Below are 21288 nucleotides of genomic sequence, written 5' to 3'. Positions count from 1 at the left end.
ACCATTGAGAGCCGTGCCTCTTCCGCCCGCTGCCGCTCCGCATCTATGGCGTGGCCCAACCGCTGCCACACGGAAGACACTTTTTGTCCTGGGTCCTCCTGCCCTCCGGCCGATGCCTGCCCCTCCGATGTCGAAGGCCCCGAGCCTTCATGGCTCCCACCATGGAGCTGCTGCTGCTGTGCCTCTGCCCCTGCACTGCCTCCTGCTGCCTGCACATCCTCCGCCGGCTGGGGTGCAGTCGTTGACGTGGCCACCCCTGCTGGACGTCCGACTCCCGACTGTGGCAGGGATGCCTCCTCCACCAGCCTGGCCGCACCGTCAGAGGCAGCTCCACAGGGCACCCAGGTGACTGATGGGTGGGAAGATGGCACAGAGGACGACTGGCGCGTAGGGGGTCCAGCTGAGGAGGGGGTCGTGGCAAGCCCCATCAGACGGAGGAATCCGGCCTGGGTGACCTGTCCCAGCAGGCTGACGTGGTCAACGAGCCATTCGAGATGACCTGCAGTCTCTTCATGAAAAGACTGCAGGTCGCCTCGCATGGCCCGTTGACGCAACGCCACTCCAGCCAGGACAGGCTCAACCCGGGCCTGGATAGCCACGTCCGCAGGCAGGGGAAGGCCAGTTGACGTCAGCTCATCCCCTGCCTGAAAACTGGTCTGGACATGGGCATCCCTGCTGGTGCAAGATGATGCAGGGACAGGATCAGAGACAGGATTGCACACAGGCACCTCCGCGGCGGCCTGTGCTGCCTCCTGTCCCTGGTCCTGCACTGCACCACTAGCACCAGTGGGATCCCCACCCCCAGACCCCGTCTCCGGTGCTTGCACGGCCTCCTCCTCCACCAAACCCCCCACCAACCTGGATGACTCTGTGCCATCTTCCCCCGTTGGGCCCTGTGGGGTCCCAGCTGCCCCTTCTGCTGCCGAGGAGTCCAACTGCAACCTCCGCCTCTTGGACCTCCCCCCGGCAGCTGCGGCCTGGGACGCGGCACCGGACTCCTCACTCCCCGACGAGATGACAACCTGGGAGGGGAGCCGGGCCTTGCGTCTCCGGCTGGCGGTCGGATCCCCGCCGCTGTGCTCCACAGCACCTTCTCCGCCCTCTTCATCAGTTGACGCTGCAGACAGGGAGAAACAAAACACAGGCATCAGGGCACTGTACAATGTACACATACACACATGACAGTTGTACATGAGTGGCATTGGCAAACCTCTGACATGTCATCACAATCCCCAACACACATGTCATTACAACTTGCACACACGAGCCATACCACAGCCATGTTGCAACTGCCAACACCATCCATACACATACAACAGCATCAGCAGGCAAAGGTGAGCCAGACATCACATGCAACACAGGAAGTGCACCACACATGTACACACACCACCACACTTGCATGCATGTGTACACCTCTGCTAAGTGTCGCAGTGTTCAGACGGGCATCCATGTCACATCTGCCAATCAGGCTTCCACATACCGCTGTCACATGCATCCATGTTGCATCACTGTTGCACCCTTGTCAAATACACACACATGCACATGTACACAGCGCTGATACAATCAGCTGAAAACAACATACATGCGTGACATCACGGACATGTCTACTCACATACACATTCATACAGACTTGTGTGCCCACACAACTGCATTTGGCATGCAAGCCCACACACACAGGCACCATCCATGTCTCACACATTACAGCCCTCGCATGTGTCAGCCCCACGGCCCTGTACACCCGCACCCATATTCGACCCCATACAAACAGATGTGCAACCTGCACACTACTGAACAATCACCACACGCACTGCTCACAATCAGGATGCATGTACACTCACCGCTCGACTCCAGACGGGTCTGCCTCTCAAGGACCTGGACGTGGAGCGCTGGGGATATGTGTTCCAGGACCCTCATCTGTTCTTCCGACAAGTGGCCCCGGCGCCCCTTGGCATCCGCTGCCTTCAAGAGGCGCCGGGCCTTGGTCAGGGTCCTGGACCTGAAGTCCTCCCAGCGCTTCTTGACATGTTGGAAGTCGCGGACTGCCACCCCCTCCGCGTTGATGGCAGTCACGATGTCAGTCCAGATCCGAGTCCGTCCTTCCTTGTCGGCGCGGCAACTTCCGAAGAGGGCATCATACTGGCCCAGGACTTGCTCCACCAGGACACCAACTTCGGTGGCACTGAAGCTGGTGCCCCTCTGCCTCTCTGGCCGGGGGTTGTCAGTGGTCACAGATGGAGTTGGCCCCGACATGACAACCCCAGAGGCAGGAGTGGGTGGGCAACTGGGTCCTGGGGCTGGGCTGTGGAGCGATGGAATCCCAGTCGGGAGTCTTTGGTTCCAGCAGGGGTGGTCACACCAACAGCACCCCTGGCTGATGTGCAGGCAGCAAATGGCAGGGCACGTGGGCAGCAGGCAGTCAGGCAGCAGCAGATGGCAGGTGGGAGCGTGCTCGGGGCTCTGGGGGGCAGTAGTTCGGCCTTCTGGGCAGGAGCGTGGTCTTCCGTGTGCTTACGCGTGGCCAGCTTGATACGGAGTGATTAGGCACGTGAAAATTCTGCACGTCAGCGTGTAATTCGAGGAAAGGCCCTTAGCGCGTAAGCGCGTCTGCACGCATACGCATTTTCATTGGACCAAAGGCCCTCAGCGCGTGAGCGCGTCTGTGACGTGACGTGCGAGGGAGTATCCCTCATTGCACGTGATGACAGTACACACGTGGATCCCAACCAATCGCGTGTGAAAGTTCACGGGACCCCGAAACACACGTACCCCGGCCAATCGCGTGTGGAACTTCCCGCGCACCCCGAAACACGTACCCCGGCCAATCGCGTGTGGAACTTCCCGCGCACCCCGAAACACGTACCCAGGCCAATCGCGTGTGGAAATACCCGCGCACCCCGAAACACACGTACCCAGGCCAATCGCGTGTACGCCCGCTCCCCTCCGATCACACGCGATGACACCAGAATACGGGAAACCAACGATTCCGCCCACACGGAGGCGTCCCGCGCACAGCATAAAAGTGCGCGCAAACAACAAACGCGTAAATACAGCGACGATGAATGCCCCATTTGTTGCTGCAGTGATTGTGGGACACCGCAGGAGGAGGAGAATAGCCAGGCCACGCATTTTTGCACCACGGACAGGCCTTTTTGGGATGCCTGACGACCAGGTCTACGGCAGGTATAGGTTTCCACCCCATATCATCCTAGACCTGGTCAGGGAGTGGGAAGATGACCTCACATCCCCCACCCTTTGCTCCCAAGCATTGAGCCCCTTGGAGAAGCTGCTCAATGTCTTGCATTTCTTGGCCACTGGGTCGTTTCAGCGGACCACTGCCATAGTGGGGGGGGTCTCACAGGCCACGCAGTCACGCTGCCTACACCAGGTACTGGCAATCATGACAGCGCGCCCCTCTGTCCGCAGGCACATATACATGCCCAGAACACCCGCAGAAAGGCAGGCCGTTGTCCTGGATTTTTTCAGGGTGGCACACTTCCCCAAAGTGCTCGGTGCCATAGATTGCACCCATGTGGCCCTACGTCCACCTAGGGCCACTGAGCACATATACCGAAACCGCAAGCACTGGCATTCCATCAATGTACAGGTGGTATGCGATGCAAAGGGAATCATCACCTCTGTGTATGCAAACTACCCTGGCTCCACCCATGACAGTTTCATATACAGAATGTCCGCCCTGAGCCGGGCCCTGGAAGCTGGGCAGCATGGCGACACATGGCTCCTAGGTGAGTACAAATGCCCTTGCACATGCATGCAAGTCACACACAGACAAATATACCAACCCCAATAATCTGAACAATTATCACCTCCCCAGGGGACAGTGCCTACCCTCTGAGCAACCACATGATGACGCCAATCCGGAACCCCACCACACCACCCCAGGTAAGATACAACGCTGCCCATATTGCAACCAGGGGCATAGTGGAGCGCACATTCGGAGTGCTCAAGTCACGTTTCCGCTCCCTTGACCGCTCTGGTGGGCAACTACTCTATGCACCAGCAGTTGTGTGCAGGATCATTGTGGCAGCATGTGTCCTGCACAATGTTGCAACACGGCAGGGCGTCCCGGTGGACATGGTGGTGCCCCCACATCCCCAACCACAGGCACAGGCGCTGGCCATGGGAGGGGACAGGGCACGTGGCGAGGTAGCCCGGACCCAGCTTGTGGCCACATTTTTCACCTAAACTCCCACCCCTGCGGAGTGCACACAGGCCTGGCACATACCAGGTGACAATCGATGATGACAAAGTGACAGTCAACTGTCACAACCCTACCACCCTGAGATAGTTGCCATGGAAGTGCCACATCGTCTGCATCCCTAGCTACTTAAACACAAGCTATCCTGTGCAACCAAAATGCACACATATGACATGTGACATGACATGAGCCATACACAAGTATTACAAGGCACAATGAGGCAGGGGGGGGGGGGAACAAGGGAACACAGAGAATGGTACTACTAGGCCAGGTGTCATTGTGATTGTGCAAGTGCAGGGGTAGGGGGAAGGGAAAAGTGCAAGGGTGGGGGGGAGTCCAGTACAGGGGAAGTAGGCCAAACAATTATACATAGGTCGCCTGGTGGCAACTGCTAAGGTAAGTGCAGACGAGTGCTGGGAAGGGAGGGCTGTAGGGATAGAGAGACAGTACTGCAGTGCAGGGGTTGCCAGGGTGGCAGTGCAAGTGGACAGTGGCTGGCCCAGGGACCGAGGTTGGTGAGAGTGGCCCAGTTGCAGCTCATGTGCAGTTCCAGTGAATAATTCTGCAAGGGAGAGGCAGAGAGTAAGCAGAAGCAAAGAGGAAGGTCTTGAGGTGCTTCCTGAACTGGAGATGGTTCCCCTCAAGTTCAAGTCAGGAAGTCTGTTTGAGGGGGAGGGCCCTGCTGCGGAGAGAAACCTACCCCCAGCTAGTTGCTCTGAGAAGCGGATGACCTGGACATGCAAGGTGTGCATCACACACACCTGCAAAACAGGCCATGGCCATCACTGTCATGACAGTCAAACCCTCCCAAACATCAACATGACATGGCAAGCAATACCCATACACCCACCCAGTAACGATAAGGTACACATTTCCATGTCCTAAATGTACAGTGGCATCGGACAATGATGCCTGACCCGGAATCCGATGAAATGACAGACCAACAAAATGTCCCACCAAAAATTAGTCGATTCCAAATGCATTACAACAGTCGTAGACGTAACATCACAATGAATGCCTGGCTATATGCACATGATGCATTGCAAAATGAACACCGCAGCTCATGTGTGCAATGTCCTACTCCTGCATCACACTGCTCAGCGCACAGCACAGTGAACAGCCATTGTGTGTGATGCACACCCTGAGCATCACATCTAAGTGACAGACTACATCAAACATCAAATTAGGCATGTACTCGAACCATAATCGGTCACAGAACATGTGCTGGCGGGACACAGTGGCCACCAGAAGGCAAACAGTGTACACGTGGATATGCAAGGGTGGGAGTACATGGAGTGCATCCGAGTGCAAGTGTGTGGTTCTGCAAGGACATGCACTCCACATATGCATGTGCACTCAAGTGACCATCAGTGTTCCCTACACATCACATGTGAACATCCACCATGTGTACACCCCAGCATGTCAAACCACTACTATCCCCTCGCACCTGAAAGGAAAACACAACACATGAACAGGCATTGATCAGCAGAACACAACATGTACATAGGACAACAACATTACAATGTCAGAGTTCCCATCACACTGCAGGGCAACGCAACTATCAACAACAACCCCCCCCCCCTCGCAAATGACCATGACCCACTGAACAACTGCACCTGGGTCATGGAGCCTCCAACCCTCATTCCCACCTGGCCACAGGATCACCTTTACCCTTCGTGTCCATCTCCCACCTTGTGTGCAAAGAGATGCCTGAACCCTCAGAATCCACACTCATTTCCAAATTCACATAATCCAAGGCATGAAAAGGAACCCAAACACCCTCCAGTAGATGACTTGACATAGCAGTACGTCTCAAAGGCCAAGTACTACCACAATGATGCAACAACCAAGGTAGCACAGCAAAACAATGTCACGACTGGATGTGAGACATGTGTGGTACATGACATAGGATGATGCACCATGAATGGATGTGTACTGTCACAGATCCCCTGTACAGGCGCTGGAGTCTCATGAAACAACCACCCACACCATGTCCCGGGTGCCTGCAAGGTCAAACTCACACAGGCCCCTGAGATCCTGGTGGGGAAAGAGGTTCAGGGATATGCAGTCTGGACAGGTGTAGACACACTGGATGACTGGAATGCGTGGCAGGTGAGGGGAGCAGGAATGACACATGAAACCAGGGAATGCACGAAAATGTACAACCTGCATGAACACATGCACAATACAAACAAACTTGGACATCATTGTCATGGCCTTCTGTAGTCCAGGCTCAGGAGTGGTACGAACCAACCACCCCCTCTAGGGTTTTGGCGCCTGCAAGTTCGGGGCTTACACAGGCATCCGCAACCCCAGTGGGGAAAGAGGGTCAGGGAACATTGCTTGGATAGGCATGGGAAGCAGGAACACCGGGTAGAGGGTACAGGTTTCGAAATTGCATAGGATCAAGGGTGATTAGGGTAAAAAACATACCAAATAGGACCACACATACATCCATGCATCAGTACACTCCCCAGCAAGCCTATGCAGGGCAGTTTGTAAGAAAATACAACAAGACACTTAGCTCTGGTTTTGAGTGCTGGCCTCCTGCCTGCGCACTCTCAGGTCCAGTTACAGGAGCACTGCAATGCTGCAAAGAGAGACACAGTCAGCAACCAGTACATGCCAATTGCACAAAAACACAACACAAAACATGCCCCATAACAACATACACCTCTACAAACAGAAAATCTGTGCTCCATGCTTCGTACCCATATATAATATCAACCCTGTGACGGGTCATTCACAGTCAATGCAGTAAGTCAGCCGCTGGTGGGTGCGTGGCAAATGGAACACCAATGTGTCACAATGCACACAACATGCAATGTTCCCTGGGTAAGCAGACAGACCCATATGGCAAGCCATGACTACAGATCAAGTTGCGTACCACCATGACCAAAAGAAAGTTGCCAGTGCATTTATCATGAAGTACGTGGAATAGACATGCACTGCACCCGAGTATGTCCCTTGCTGTATGTCCTTGTGAGCTGCCCCTTTCCATGTCTTGGAAGGCTACATGGTTGATACAAGTGCCTCAATGAACCCTGGTGTACTGCAGGGTATGTGCCACTGCCCCCGCATGTGTCCCAGACAACCCTACTATCAACAGCCATCAGTCCACAAACACATCTGAGCTGCATTCTGTGCTTCAACACCAATATTTGTCTAAGCTCACCCTCAGTGCTGTGACTAAGCCTGCACGTGCAACTCGCCTGGTGCAAGCTTTGCTGTCTCGTGGCCCCCCTGTGATGCTCACCTTGCCTGGAGTTGCTTGGAACATGTCAGCAGTTCTAGGATGTGGGTCTGCAATCACTGTGGCTCTGCTTGTGCACACATGTGCATGTGGGCACCAACAAACGGGTCAGGAATTAGGTCGTCCAATGGGCCATGTCTGCTGGCAAAGGTGCTCTGATGCCTCATCCCCCTGCAGAAAGTGCATGAAACACATGATTAATGCATCAAAGTGATCTGTGTGTGTCTCATCAGGCATCTCATTACTTGACCATGTCAGAGAGTCACATCACAAATCACACCATCAGTCCGTCTTTCACCTCCAAAGTGTGGAACACTAACTACAGCATGATTTGCAACAAGCACGTGTACAGGAAAGATATGAAACATAATACACAATGCATAGCAATCAATGTCCACATTAATCATGACACGCCCCATCTAGCAAAAGCTGAACAGTGGACAATTACACCTAAATCATCCCCACTAGAGGTGTCAACACAAGTCAAAAAGCACCAGACATGCCACAGATATGACAGTCCAAAGCCCTTGTGTAAAATTCTGTTACACCGAACCATCCTTGCGAGCCCATGGATAAGGGAGGCAGGAGTGGCATATGTGAGTCAAGGAACCCAAGCAGCAAACACATACACAAGACAACCATGAAGGGCCCAGCTGGAACAGACAGTGGATGCCTTCAAAAACCACAAGGCACCGCACTGTCACATGTAAGCACAATAGACTACAAATTTTAAACTAACTCAACTATTAACTAATTACACTAACTAAGGAAAACCTACATTACCTATTTAAACTAACTATCAAACAGAAACTTAACTAACTAAACTAAATGAAAAATCAAAAATGGCCACATACGACCCGGGGGGGAGGGGAGGCACCCAGGAGGGGGGAGGTACAGGGTGCTGCTCAACATCCACATGCGATGATGCTGAGCCAAAAAAAAATACCTCCATGGGCTCAACGCCTTCACAGCACGACCTATGTGGGAGATAGATGGTCGTCCGAGTCTGGCTCATCCTGGAAAGGAGGACATGGCACAGTAGCCTGGCCACGCCTAGCCGCAGCTTGCCCCTCGTCGGCAGCAAGTCTGCCGGACAGGTGAGCCTGGTTCTGTGTGGCGATGTTACATAGGTCTGCATGCAGGACCTCACGTGATACACGTGCTTCCTCTTGCAAGGTAGCACGTGTAACACGGAGTTCCTCCTGCAAGGCCTGGCTGGACAACCGCTGCACCTCCCGGCAAGCCTGTAGCTCAGCCGAGATGGTGCGCTCAAGCTGTGCAAACCTCTCCTCTGCCCGCTGCCTCTGGGACATCATAAGGACACCCAGAGTGGATCTGAGGGAGGCATACTCCTCCCTCAGGGCATCCATGTGCGCCTCTGCGTGAGCAGCAATTGCTTGACGCAGAGACGACATTTCAGCCTGGCGTGCCCTGTCTGAGGCCGCCATGCCCAGCCTGAGTGAGCGGGCCGTGGACCGTGCCGCCTGCTGCTGGAGTAGCACCTGCCGAGCAGGGGGGAGCACAGATCGGGCCACACGCTCCATGCTGTCAGCGATGTTCTCCATTGCTGCCCCCTGACGTTCTGAATTGGCAGTCATGTCTTGCTCCCACTCAGTATACAGCGGTTGCGCGCGGCGACCGCGTTGCCGGGCTTGACCCCTGCGGGACCCAAGGACCGGGGGTCCTCGCTGTGTTGGCACCGCCTGCGGCTGCACGACTACATGCCCCCGTCGACGTGATGTCCCAGGCACATCAGTGACTGGTGTGGAGGGTGACCCTGCGTCCCGATCCACCACGGGCGGAGGAACCAAGACTGTCTGATCCCTCAGTGCAGGGGTCGCAGACAGAGGAGTGTCCACATCAGAATCACTCACCCCTGACACATGGACTTGATGGTCATCCAACTCAACATGGACGTCAGAGTCGTCATCAAGGCTGGACTCATAGACAGCCAGAGACAGGATGGACTGCAGCACTTGGGGGTTTTCGTGGCCTACCACCCCACGACCCCCACTAGTGCCGGGTTGATGTGGTCTTACCAACCCTGTGTCTGGCATGACAACACCATCCTCTGCATCCATTGCGTCATCACCTGAAAAATAGAGAGGAAAGGGTCAGTACACATGTCAGAAGCACACAACACACACACACACACCGACAGCAAAGGCATCTGGCAGACATGTGACACACAACATATGACCATGCATGCATGCTGGGTCTACTTAGAATAGCTTCTGTGATCAGACCTGTTGAAAGGTGGCAGTTTGCATGGAAGTGGGTCTATGCAGTGCAGAAAATGTGTACGCCACTCACTACCTACATGTACAAGCACTCCATGGTGTGTGCCAGGAAATGTGAAGGCAGTGCAATGTCAAAATCAGACATCACGTGCATTGTGTATTCAATGTGTACCATGTCTAGTAGGCAAGCACCCCTCCACCCCAGTACCAAAGCAGGGATGCCTAGCATGGTATCAAAAGGCTGAGCATACACCTGTGTATTGACAAGCAGTGTTGACTGGCATCAACAGCTTAATGTGATTTCAATTACAACACTGCAAATGATGCTGGGACAGTGGGCAGGACACATGATGGAAGATCCGGAGGCCGGCCACGTGTGTAGAAGACACGACAGGAGTTGGACAGAGTCATTGGCCATTGAACAGGCTGAGGCCTGTGAGCCACACAGATTGTCAGAGCCTAAACATGTGTGCAACGCAGGACTGAGCCACAGTTGACATGGGGAGGCCGATAATATGGCAGGCAATGTATGTAACCAAGGACTCATATTACAGTGATCATCCAGTCAAGGACACATAGGGGCATGTGTGCAATGCACATGGAGCATTAATGGGCACTCATGTCCCTGCGGGACATCTGAGCCATGCACAGTACAAGTGGGATGCCCTGCATCGAGTACTAAGGCTGTACCACACGGCATATGTCTGGCAGTTTCTAAGCTGGAAGTTAGCATCTACACAGGACACATGAACATGAAACTACACATTGGCAAGAATGTAGCAGACCAGTGCAAAGGTGGAACTGGGGTGCAGAGTGGCGGTGGAGGGGCAAGGGGGCATGGCCACATGGAGTCCCGCATGCAGGCAGAGGAGACATGCATGACGGTGGCATTGCATTACTTACACATCAGAACCATGTACAGGTCACATGTAGCAGCAATCATGCACAACACATCCCACATGTGAAACACACACGTCCTCAACAACTACGCATCAACACTCACTGGACTGGGCATCAAAGTCCAGCATCTCTCCCACACCTTCGACCAATTCTGGTGGTATGAACTCCGCAACGAGAGCCTCATGCGGAGTGAGTTCTTCCTCCTCTGGTGCAGGCCCACCGCCAGTCACCAGAGTCAAGTTGTAATTTGAGGCACGCTTGGCCTTAGTGCTGCGCTTGATGTCATTCCAGCGCTTTTTGCACTCCTGCGCCGTGCGCACCTCATGGCCGAATGAACTGACATGTTCCGCCACATGCTTCCAGTGGGTGTCACGTTGGGCAGCCGTAGTCTGACTATTGGCACCCACTAGCATGTCACGGCTGTGTCCCCGCACGTAGTCCACGAGGAAGTCCAGTTCCTGCTTACAGAAAGGCTTCTTCCTCGACGTGCAGGAGGTCGTGGCTGTGTGTGGGGTCCCAGCCTGTGCTGCAGATGCAACCTTCCTCCTCTTGGACTGTGGCGCAGACCCTGGCTGGCTAATGCCGCCCTGACCAGTATGGCCAGTGGGTTGGGTGGATTGAGCCGAGGGAGTGGCAGGTGGAGGGATGACCAAAGGCCTGACTTGTGTCAGTGGCAGCTGGGTGCCCACTAATGGACCCTGCGCAGCAACATCAGCTGTGGCAGGGTCATTGACCGCAACGGTCCTGGTTGGCAGACTCACAACCGGGGTGCTGTTGGGTGCATCTGCCCCTGCACTTGCCAACACCCGGCTGTTCGGGGCAGCAGATGACATGACTGCCCCAGGGACACGTGTCTTGGTCTGAGCAGCCCGGCCTGCCCCAATGGTTTCCCCCCTGGCCTGTTGGAGATCTACCAAGGGCTCTTCAAGTGCCAACGCAGCCTGCGCTGGCAGACCCTGAGCCTGGGTGGCGGTGTCCACAACTGCACCTGCAGCTACCGCTACCCTTGGGCCCGTGGCAGTCGATGTAACGGACTGCCGGGTCATACGGGTGCCAGTGCCAGATGCAGGAGCTGCATCCCCCTGAACCACAGGGGGTGGTGGCATGGCTGCACCGACACATGGCACAACATTGTGCTCAAGTGGCGCACCCCTGCCTCTTCCCCCTCTGTGGCTGCCCTGGACACCCTGGAGTCCCCCTACTCCCTGGTCACCACGGCCACGTCCCCGACCACGCCCGCCACGAGGAGGACGCCCAGCTGAGGCGCCCCTCACCTTTGGTAGCCTCCCTACCATGGCACAGATGTTATAGTGCTGGCACAGATGGAGTGGTGCCAATGGGAGGTGTACAGCACAATTGACCTGGGCAATTGGGGTGAAGGGGGTGGGAAGCAAGATGTTAACAGCCCCCCTGCACCTGCAAGGCTGTATGTGACCCCGGTGATGTGTTGACGGGTCACGCAACGCTCAGGCACCCCAAAACTGCAGTAAAACCGTGCACGCAACCCTGCAGCCTACGTGCGTGGATTAAACCTCCCGCAGTACGCGGTGGCACCCAGTAACACGTATAACGCGTACGCGTGGGACACGCAGGCTACGATGACATCGAAAATGGGTGCGATACACAGGGGCACCCGCAGTGGGAAAAGGAGCGTTTGCGACTCACCGTCTGACTAGCGCGATGCAGAAAAACACGCGTAGCCAATACCCCCGCCAAAAGAAGAGATACGTCCTTGAGAGCTGTGAAGTAGATGGCGCGCGAAACAACTGGAAGCAGCAACACACGTCGGTCTCCACGATAGGCACGTACAGCGAACTGCTGGGCCCGCTCACCTTTAACCCGTGCTGAGGGAAAACGCACGCGCGCGTCAAGTCACATGCGGATGTGCACTTTTTCACGTTTGATTACGCGCATTACACGCGGACGTGCAGTTTTTCACGCGCGCACGCTTATGCATGGGCCCTTTCCTCCTATTACACGCGGACGTGCAGTTTTTCACGCGCGCTTACGCGCATTACACGCAGCGTGCAGATTTTTCACGTGCCTACTCACTCCGTATGAAGCTGGCCACGCGAAAACGCACGGAAGACCACGCTCCTGCCCAGAAGGACACTTCACTGGCCCCCAGTGCCCCAAGCAGCCTCCCACATGCCATCTGCTGCTGCCTGCCTGCCTGCTGCCACCGTGCCCTGCCATTTGGTGCCTGCACATCAGCCATCTGCAGGGGTCCAGTTGCTGTGTCCACCCCTGCTGGTACAGAAGAGTCCCGACTCAAATGACATCGCTCCACAGCCCAGCCCCAGGACCCAGTTGGTCACCCACTCCTGCCCCTGGGGTTGCCATGTGGAGCACAACCACATCTGACACCAGTTGCAACCCCCGGCCAGAGGGGCAGAGGGGCAGAGGGGCACCAGCTTCACTGCCACCGAAGTTGGTGTCCTGGTGGAGCAAGTCCTGGGGCAGTATGATGCCCTCTTCGGATCGTCCCGCGCCAAGAGGGAAGGACGGGAGAGGACGCGGAGGGGGTGGCAACCCGCACCATCCAGAAGGTCAAGAAGCGCTGGGAGGACTTGAGGTCAAGGACCCTCATGAAGGCCCGGCGCCTTGTGGAGGGGGGCCGGGGCCGCATGAGTTCCATCCAGTTGAGGGTCCTGGAACGCATACACCCAGCGCTCCACGCCCAGGTCCTTGAGAGGGAGACCCGTCTGGAGTTGAGCGGTAAGTGGCCAAGCATTGCTGTGTGAGACAGGGCATGTTGCAGTGTGCTGGTTGTCTGATACCTGCCTGTATGTGTGACATAGGCCATGTACGCATGTATGTGTGCAGGGACATCATGGTAATGCATGTGCGACCTGTAATGTGTGAACCGCATGGTTGTTGCATGTGTTTGAATGTGACATGGGGAGCCCTGTGCAGATTGCACACATGACAGCATGGAAGTCTCTGTTCCTGGACATGGGTGGGGGCCTGGTGGAGGCTGCCCCTGGTGGCTGGGGGGTGGGGGTGCTGGGAGACATGGGTGGGGGCCTGGTGGAGGCTGCCCCTGGTGGCTGGGGGGTGGTGGTGCTGTGAGATGTGTGGGGGCCTGGTGGAGGCTGGCCCTGGTGGCTGGGGGGTGGGGGTGCTGGGAGACATGAGTCGGACATGGGTGGGGGCCTGGTGGAGGCTGCCCCTGGTGGCTGGGGGGTGGGGGTGCTGGGAGACATGAGTCGGACATGGGTGGGGGCCTGGTGGAGGCTGCCCCTGGTGGCTGGTGACTGGGGGTGGTGGGAGACATGGGTGGGGGCCTGGTGGAGGCTGCCCCTGCACTGCTGGGGGGTGGGGGTGCAGGGGGACATGAGTGGGGGCCTGCTGGGGGGTGGGGGTGCAAGGGGACATGTGGCTTGGCTGGGGGGCATGCCCATGGTGGATGGGCTGCCTGCGGGACATGACCAGGGGTGCAGGGTAGTCCCCTGTGGTGTGGGCTGCCTGCAGAGGTCGTGGAGGGGGTAGAGGGGAGACCTGGGAGGACCCACACTGGCAATTCACCTCTTCAACTTCCCGCACACCTACGTAATACACTGCCCCACTCGCACAGGCCCAATCGCGTGTAGAATTTCTCGCGCACCCCTGAAATCCACGTACCCAGGCCAATCGCGTGTAGATTTTCTCGCGCACCCCTGTAATACACGTACCCAGGCTAATCGCGTGTAGAATTTCTCGCGCACCCCTGAAATCCACGTACCCAGGCCAATCGCGTGTAGATTTTCTCGCGCACCCCTGAAATCCACGTACCCAGGCCAATCGCGTGTAGAATTTCTCGCGCACCCCTGAAATCCACGTACCCAGGCCAATCGCGTGTAGAATTTCTCGCGCACCCCTGAAATCCACGTACCCAGGCCAATCGCGTGTAGATTTTCTCGCGCACCCCTGAAATCCACGTACCCAGGCCAATCGCGTGTAGAATTTCTCGCGCACCCCTGAAATCCACGTAGCCAGGCCAATCGCGTGTAGAATTTCTCGCGCACCCCTGAAATCCACGTACCCAGGCCAATCGCGTGTAGAATTTCTCGCGCACCCCTGAAATCCACGTACCCAGGCCAATCGCGTGTAGATTTTCTCGCGCACCCCTGTAATACACGTACCCAGGCTAATCGCGTGTAGAATTTCTCGCGCACCCCTGAAATCCACGTACCCAGGCCAATCGCGTGTAGATTTTCTCGCGCACCCCTGAAATCCACGTACCCAGGCCAATCGCGTGTAGATTTTCTCGCGCACCCCTGTAATACACGTACCCAGGCTAATCGCGTGTAGAATTTCTCGCGCACCCCTGTAATACACGTACCCAGGCCAATCGCGTGTAGAATTTCTCGCGCACCCCTGAAATCCACGTACCCAGGCCAATCGCGTGTAGATTTTCTCGCGCACCCCTGTAATACACGTACCCAGGCTAATCGCGTGTAGAATTTCTAGCGCACCCCTGAAATCCACGTACCCAGGCCAATCGCGTGTAGATTTTCTCGCGCACCCCTGTAATACACGTACCCAGGCTAATCGCGTGTAGAATTTCTCGCGCACCCCTGAAATCCACGTACCCAGGCCAATCGCGTGTAGAATTTCTCGCGCACCCCTGAAATCCACGTACCCAGGCCAATCGCGTGTAGATTTTCTCGCGCACCCCTGAAATCCACGTACCCAGGCCAATCGCGTGTAGAATTTCTCGCGCACCCCTGAAATCCACGTACCCAGGCCAATCGCGTGTAGATTTTCTCGCGCACCCCTGAAATCCACGTACCCAGGCCAATCGCGTGTAGATTTTCTCGCGCACCCCTGTAATACACGTACCCAGGCTAATCGCGTGTAGAATTTCTCGCGCACCCCTGTAATACACGTACCCAGGCCAATCGCGTGTAGAATTTCTCGCGCACCCCTGAAATCCACGTACCCAGGCCAATCGCGTGTAGATTTTCTCGCGCACCCCTGTAATACACGTACCCAGGCTAATCGCGTGTAGAATTTCTAGCGCACCCCTGAAATCCACGTACCCAGGCCAATCGCGTGTAGATTTTCTCGCGCACCCCTGTAATACACGTACCCAGGCTAATCGCGTGTAGAATTTCTCGCGCACCCCTGAAATCCACGTACCCAGGCCAATCGCGTGTAGAATTTCTCGCGCACCCCTGAAATCCACGTACCCAGGCCAATCGCGTGTAGATTTTCTCGCGCACCCCTGAAATCCACGTACCCAGGCCAATCGCGTGTAGATTTTCTCGCGCACCCCTGTAATACACGTACCCAGGCTAATCGCGTGTAGAATTTCTCGCGCACCCCTGAAATCCACGTACCCAGGCCAATCGCGTGTAGATTTTCTCGCGCACCCCTGTAATACACGTACCCAGGCCTATCGCGTGTGGGGACTCCCGCACACCCCTGAAATACACGCTCCCCGCACTGCGTTTGCTGCTGCCCTTTGCGCTGGATTGGGGATTTTGATGGCTTTTTCCTGCGCAAGGGGCGTTCTTGGGGGCGTAACTGACGCTGCTGCAGGGTCGCTGCGCCACTCTGCGCCACGGCTGGTTGTGGATGTTGGAATCCATGAATACGCTGTGCGCCTGAATGTGTTTCGGCGCACGCGGCTGGCGCAGCCTACCGCACGCGCACACTGTGCGCCAGCCGCGTGCGCCACTTGTGCGCCGAATTCTATGAATTGGCCCCATGGTGTTTTCTACTTCTGTCATAGCTAATTCTGCCTCATTTGTTATTAGTGGTTCGCCCAGTGGTTCTTGACTTCCTGTTACAGAAGGTTGACCACTTTCAGGAGTGCCCTTATCTAGTTGGGCCTGGAGTTCTTCTTCGTGTTGCTGTTCATTGTGCAACATTGTTTTGTACTGTGTAAAGTTTACATCAGTTATAGTTCTTTCATTTGCTTTGAAAGCGTCTTCATATGAGTCATAGTTATCTAGTATTTCTTCTTCTTTTCTCCATGGTTTAAAGAGTTGTAGCAGGGACATGTAATATAGTTCTTTATGTTGAGGAGTCTTTAATGACTATTTGATATGATTAATTAAATTTGGTTTGGTGAGTTTTACTAAGCTGCCTTCACAGTTTGTCACTCTGTATTTACCTTTTTTTTCATCGGGTTTTATATTATTTTTGTATGTGAAGTTTTGGGGTATGTGGTATAGACACATGGTTTCCAAAGTGGTACTTCTGTTTGGGTAGTATGTGTCTAGTAAATTATTTTTCAAACTGTCTTGGCTGTTCGGATAATTTTTGGCTATTGTTTCTATGTCGTCGTATGATTTGAGAACTCTTTTTCTAGATTTAGCAGCACCAAGACTTAGCCATAATATATTTTTAGATTCTCCATACAAGGCAGTACCGTTTAAAAGATGTGCAGCTTCATAGCAGCCACATTCTCTATGAGAGAGCATTTGTATGCCTATGCTGTACAATTTCTGAGACAATGTTTTGTCCGATGATAGGTCATCCCAGAAGTCTTCAAGCTCTGTTTTTTCTGCTTTGGTTAAGTAGGCTGTAACATATCGTGCAACTGCAGTGTAATTGTCTGCAATGTGCTGCACATCTATGTTTGCATTCCATAAGAGGGCAATGATTGCATTGTAATCATTGATATATTTTGCTTCTTCTGTTCTTTTTATGTAATATGTGTTCTTAGGTGATTTACCGTTAACACTATGTCTAACTGAAGACATGAAGTTGTTTACTTGACGTGTTGCTGTAACTGGTCTAGGGAAAACAAAGTGTAGTATTTCCCTTTGTTTTTGTATTTGCAACAACAATATTTCCCACATGTGTGTCTTTGAAATTGTAAAATTTGTGTATGGAGATCACTATTTGTTGCTTCTGATGGAATTTCACAAGTGACATATTTTTTGATAAACTGTAAAACAGTGGCATCACTGTCTTGACGAAATTTAGGAGCATCTTTATTCCATTAAAGCATGTGGATATGTGGTGCTCCTCTGGCTTGGTATTCTTTTCTCCAAAAGAAGGTTTTCACTTCTCCGAGGGGAGGAACAGTTTTATTACAAATGAAGTATCGCATAGCAATGAAGCATGATGGAAATATCTTAAAACATTAACAGGATCTAGAGAGCAAAGTTCTGCAGGTGTTAGTATATCTATGTTTGTTTTGGTTTTGTTTACTATGCGTAGGAAATCATGTAAATCTTCCCATGCATATTCTGCACAACTTAATGTAACAAACCAAGTGGGTGGGCCAAGGTTTCTGATCATACAACGTACATCTCCATGACGATGAAACCAGTACTCTTTAGTACCACGCATATTTGGTAATACATTTGTAATATTTGATTGTAAAACCTCATCTTTTTGTTGCACTTTTTGTAATAATTGTGTAGCTGACATATTTTGAAAGTGGGATCCTGATTTTAATTTGTGTGCAACTCCATAACATAAAGTTGCTAGTTCACTTTCAAAGAGTAGGTGGAATATGTATTCCACATTTTGTCTAAATCTGGGATCTTCAGAATACATCCGTAATGAGCGGTATTCTGATGCTGATATTTGAATAGGTCTATCATCGTACCTTCCTCCCTTGCCAGTAGGAAAGAGTAGAGGAAAAGCATGTGCTTATATACTTTTTTCCCATATGCTGATTGGTGATCCTTATGGTGTCATTAGAGTGCAATGGATGAATTGTATAATGCTCTAAAGTATTTGATATTGTTGCAGGATCTAGGAGCTCAAATTGACCAGCTTCTTGTGTCTCTTGAATTATTTCAGTTGTATCCTTCATGTTTTCTTCAATATTAATTTATTTGTAGTATTCATTTTTCTCTTTTAGATATTGCAAGGCTTGTCTAACTTTATTAAAATCTACCACCTGTTGACATTTTTTATGTCTTTTGTAGGTACTCCATTTACTAAGATAATTAAAGATTGCTCCATTGGACGTTGCACTCCTAGAGTGTGCACATTTTCTTTTAGATCTAATGTTAAATACAGTACTTTTCCATAAATACCTTTCACTAATTTTTGGTTGAAGGCGTATTATTGCTTGAAATGGGTGCACTGTTTTAATTATGATGCTCTCATATAAATTAAGTTGTTATAGGGGTTTTGGTAGTGGATATAATTCCAAATTATTTGTGATAGCACGTGAAGGAGTTTGGTTGTTGTCAAGTTTTGTAGTGTAGTAACTGCAAAGTATTAAGGGGTCAGTTATTTCGTATTTGTTTTCTGCTATAAGGTAGAGAGATAATTCAAACCATTTAGAATCTTCATTGTCTTCTATTTTGTATGATAGGTCTATAGTTTTTGTGTTACTTTTATAAAATGTTCTGCGGCAACATACACACACATGGTTTGGTACTTCAGCTGATGTACTTTTAAGTTTTAGTATTTCTTTTTTGTATGTGTGTAGTAAAAGGTTGCCATGCATAGAATTGCTTTAAAGCTATTTCATTATGTAAGTGGCTTTCACTTCCAAAATATTTTTTCTGGATATAGTCGATTTCTTCAATTAGGTCGTTTGCTGTACCATGTAGAAGAATGTTATTTAAATTGGCTAGTGCTAAAGCAGGACTTTTAGCATAGTACAGTTTATAGACTAGATTTCTTATAGTTGAATGATGTGTTGATATCCTTTTGATATCATGGAAGGTGGTTTTGCAAGTAGGTCCTGTAATGCAAGCCAATGAATGTTCTTGTTGTCCTGTGTACTTGCGCACTTGACAGATATCCATATTTTGCAGTAGTTTAATTTTGATTTTGTCTTTGCCTGTCACATATTGATTGAGGAATTGGCGTAAAGACTTGACATTTGTTTGGGGAATGTTACACATTGACGTGCATGGCCATTTGTATACTAGTCGTTCTGATTCAGTTGAATGGAGAGGTAATTCTAAGTTTTCAGGGCATATTTTTGTAAGCAGTATTTCTTGTTCCATTATGGTATTATTAACTTTTTCCATAACCTCGACCACTGCTATGTATGGCAATTGTATCTGTTTGCTTTTGTTTGTATGATTCTTCATTAAAGTATGGTTCTGAGCTTGTAGTGTGACTCCATTCACCTCCGCAGATATTTAAGAATTTCTTTCTGTTGACATTTTTCGTTTATTGAAACATCTTTTTTGCAATTTAGCCATTAGTTTTGTTAGTGATTTCATTTTGTTTAACACTAAAATAAATAACTTTCTTTTGAGAAGAATTGCACTGTCTATCAACGCTTCCAAGATAAATTTCCTACAATAGGTTTTAAGGGTTGAGCTTGGTTTCTCTCCTGTTTTTATAATATTTTGAAATTTTGAAGAACTCTGTGACGGAACATTTTGGCTCAGATACTTTTTTTGGTATGCTTACTTTGCACTATATGAAGATTTATAGAAGCAGTTTTATCTGTAGTGATAGCTGATTCATTGTTAATTGTTTTCTGGTTGTTTTACATTTTGATAGAGGAGGCAAAGTTTCTGTACTTGAAACTTCTTTTGTTTCACTAAATGACTGTATTAGCTGTTTTGTTTGAACTTTTTTTTACAAATTCTGCTAGAGAGGGATGCTTATGTTGGACACTTTTATTTTCATTTGCTCTACTTCTGCGGTGCTTTCTACAGACTTGATTTTTGGTAGGCATTCTTTAGGGTCTGTTGAAAAAAATAAAGAAGGTATGGGTTGGGCTGTTCTGCAATGTATGTGTGTTGTGTGTATGAATGTTTGAGCAAGATGATAAAGATGTATGTAATGGTGTGTGATTGTGCTTTGGGCAACTACAACTAGTAGGGATGGGTATTCTTGAATGTATGTGCTACTAAACTGGGGTTCATATGACAGAAAAAAGTAAGCTAGTGGTGTGGAGAAGTACAAATATTAAATCTAATGCTATACAATTAAAACAGTTGTTTGTTCTATAATATAAATCTAATGCTATACAATTAAAACAGTTGTTTGTTCTATAATATCAAAATTCTAGCGGCTGAGTTGGGTCATTTGTGTGTCTAAAAATAGGAATTTGTGGGCCATTCTGGCTGTAAATCGCTGTTTAAGAAATGGGAGTTTTTGGACAGAATGGTGCACAATCTCTATTTTTAGGCATATAGCACTGTTTATAATTTAGACATTGATTTTTTAATTGACATCCTCAGCGCCTTCCTCAAAACCATGAAAACTATCTTATTCATATAAGATACCTCGCACCAGATGAATACATATCATATGTTCTTAATGAATAAACTGTATTGTAATGACTAAATGTAGCAAACAAAATATCTTTACTATGCCTTGTGGACTTCATAATGTACCACTGAATACCACTATTCCTGTAACTAAGCTCTTGCAAGTACCAGTGCCTCAATGTCATGGGCTGCTTGCGCTATATAAATATAAGTAAGTAAGGAAATAAATAAACACATGTTTATGTTATTGTACAAGTGTTGTTATTTGAGATTTTTAACATAGTGTGTGCATGCAATTTTGTTTGACTATATGCACTCTATATATTTTATTTACAATATGTTAGTTCAACATTCTTTAAATATGTGTGTGTAAAAAGAAATTAAATAGTATAAAGTTTTGTAAGTGACAGTTGATTTTAGGAGATGGAAAAAAGAAGGTAAATTCAATTTATAGATTATACAAGCTAAACGTCAGTTAATCTGTTTATATGAAACTAGAAGAATTGTGCATGTACTTTGCAGAAAATATGCATACCTTTA

Source organism: Ambystoma mexicanum, chromosome 2p, assembly GCF_040938575.1.
Source record: "Ambystoma mexicanum isolate Mex_15411 chromosome 2p, UKY_AmexF1_1, whole genome shotgun sequence".
In the NCBI taxonomy this organism is placed as follows: Eukaryota; Metazoa; Chordata; class Amphibia; order Caudata; family Ambystomatidae; genus Ambystoma; species Ambystoma mexicanum.
Note: the sequence above shows the minus strand (reverse complement) of the source record.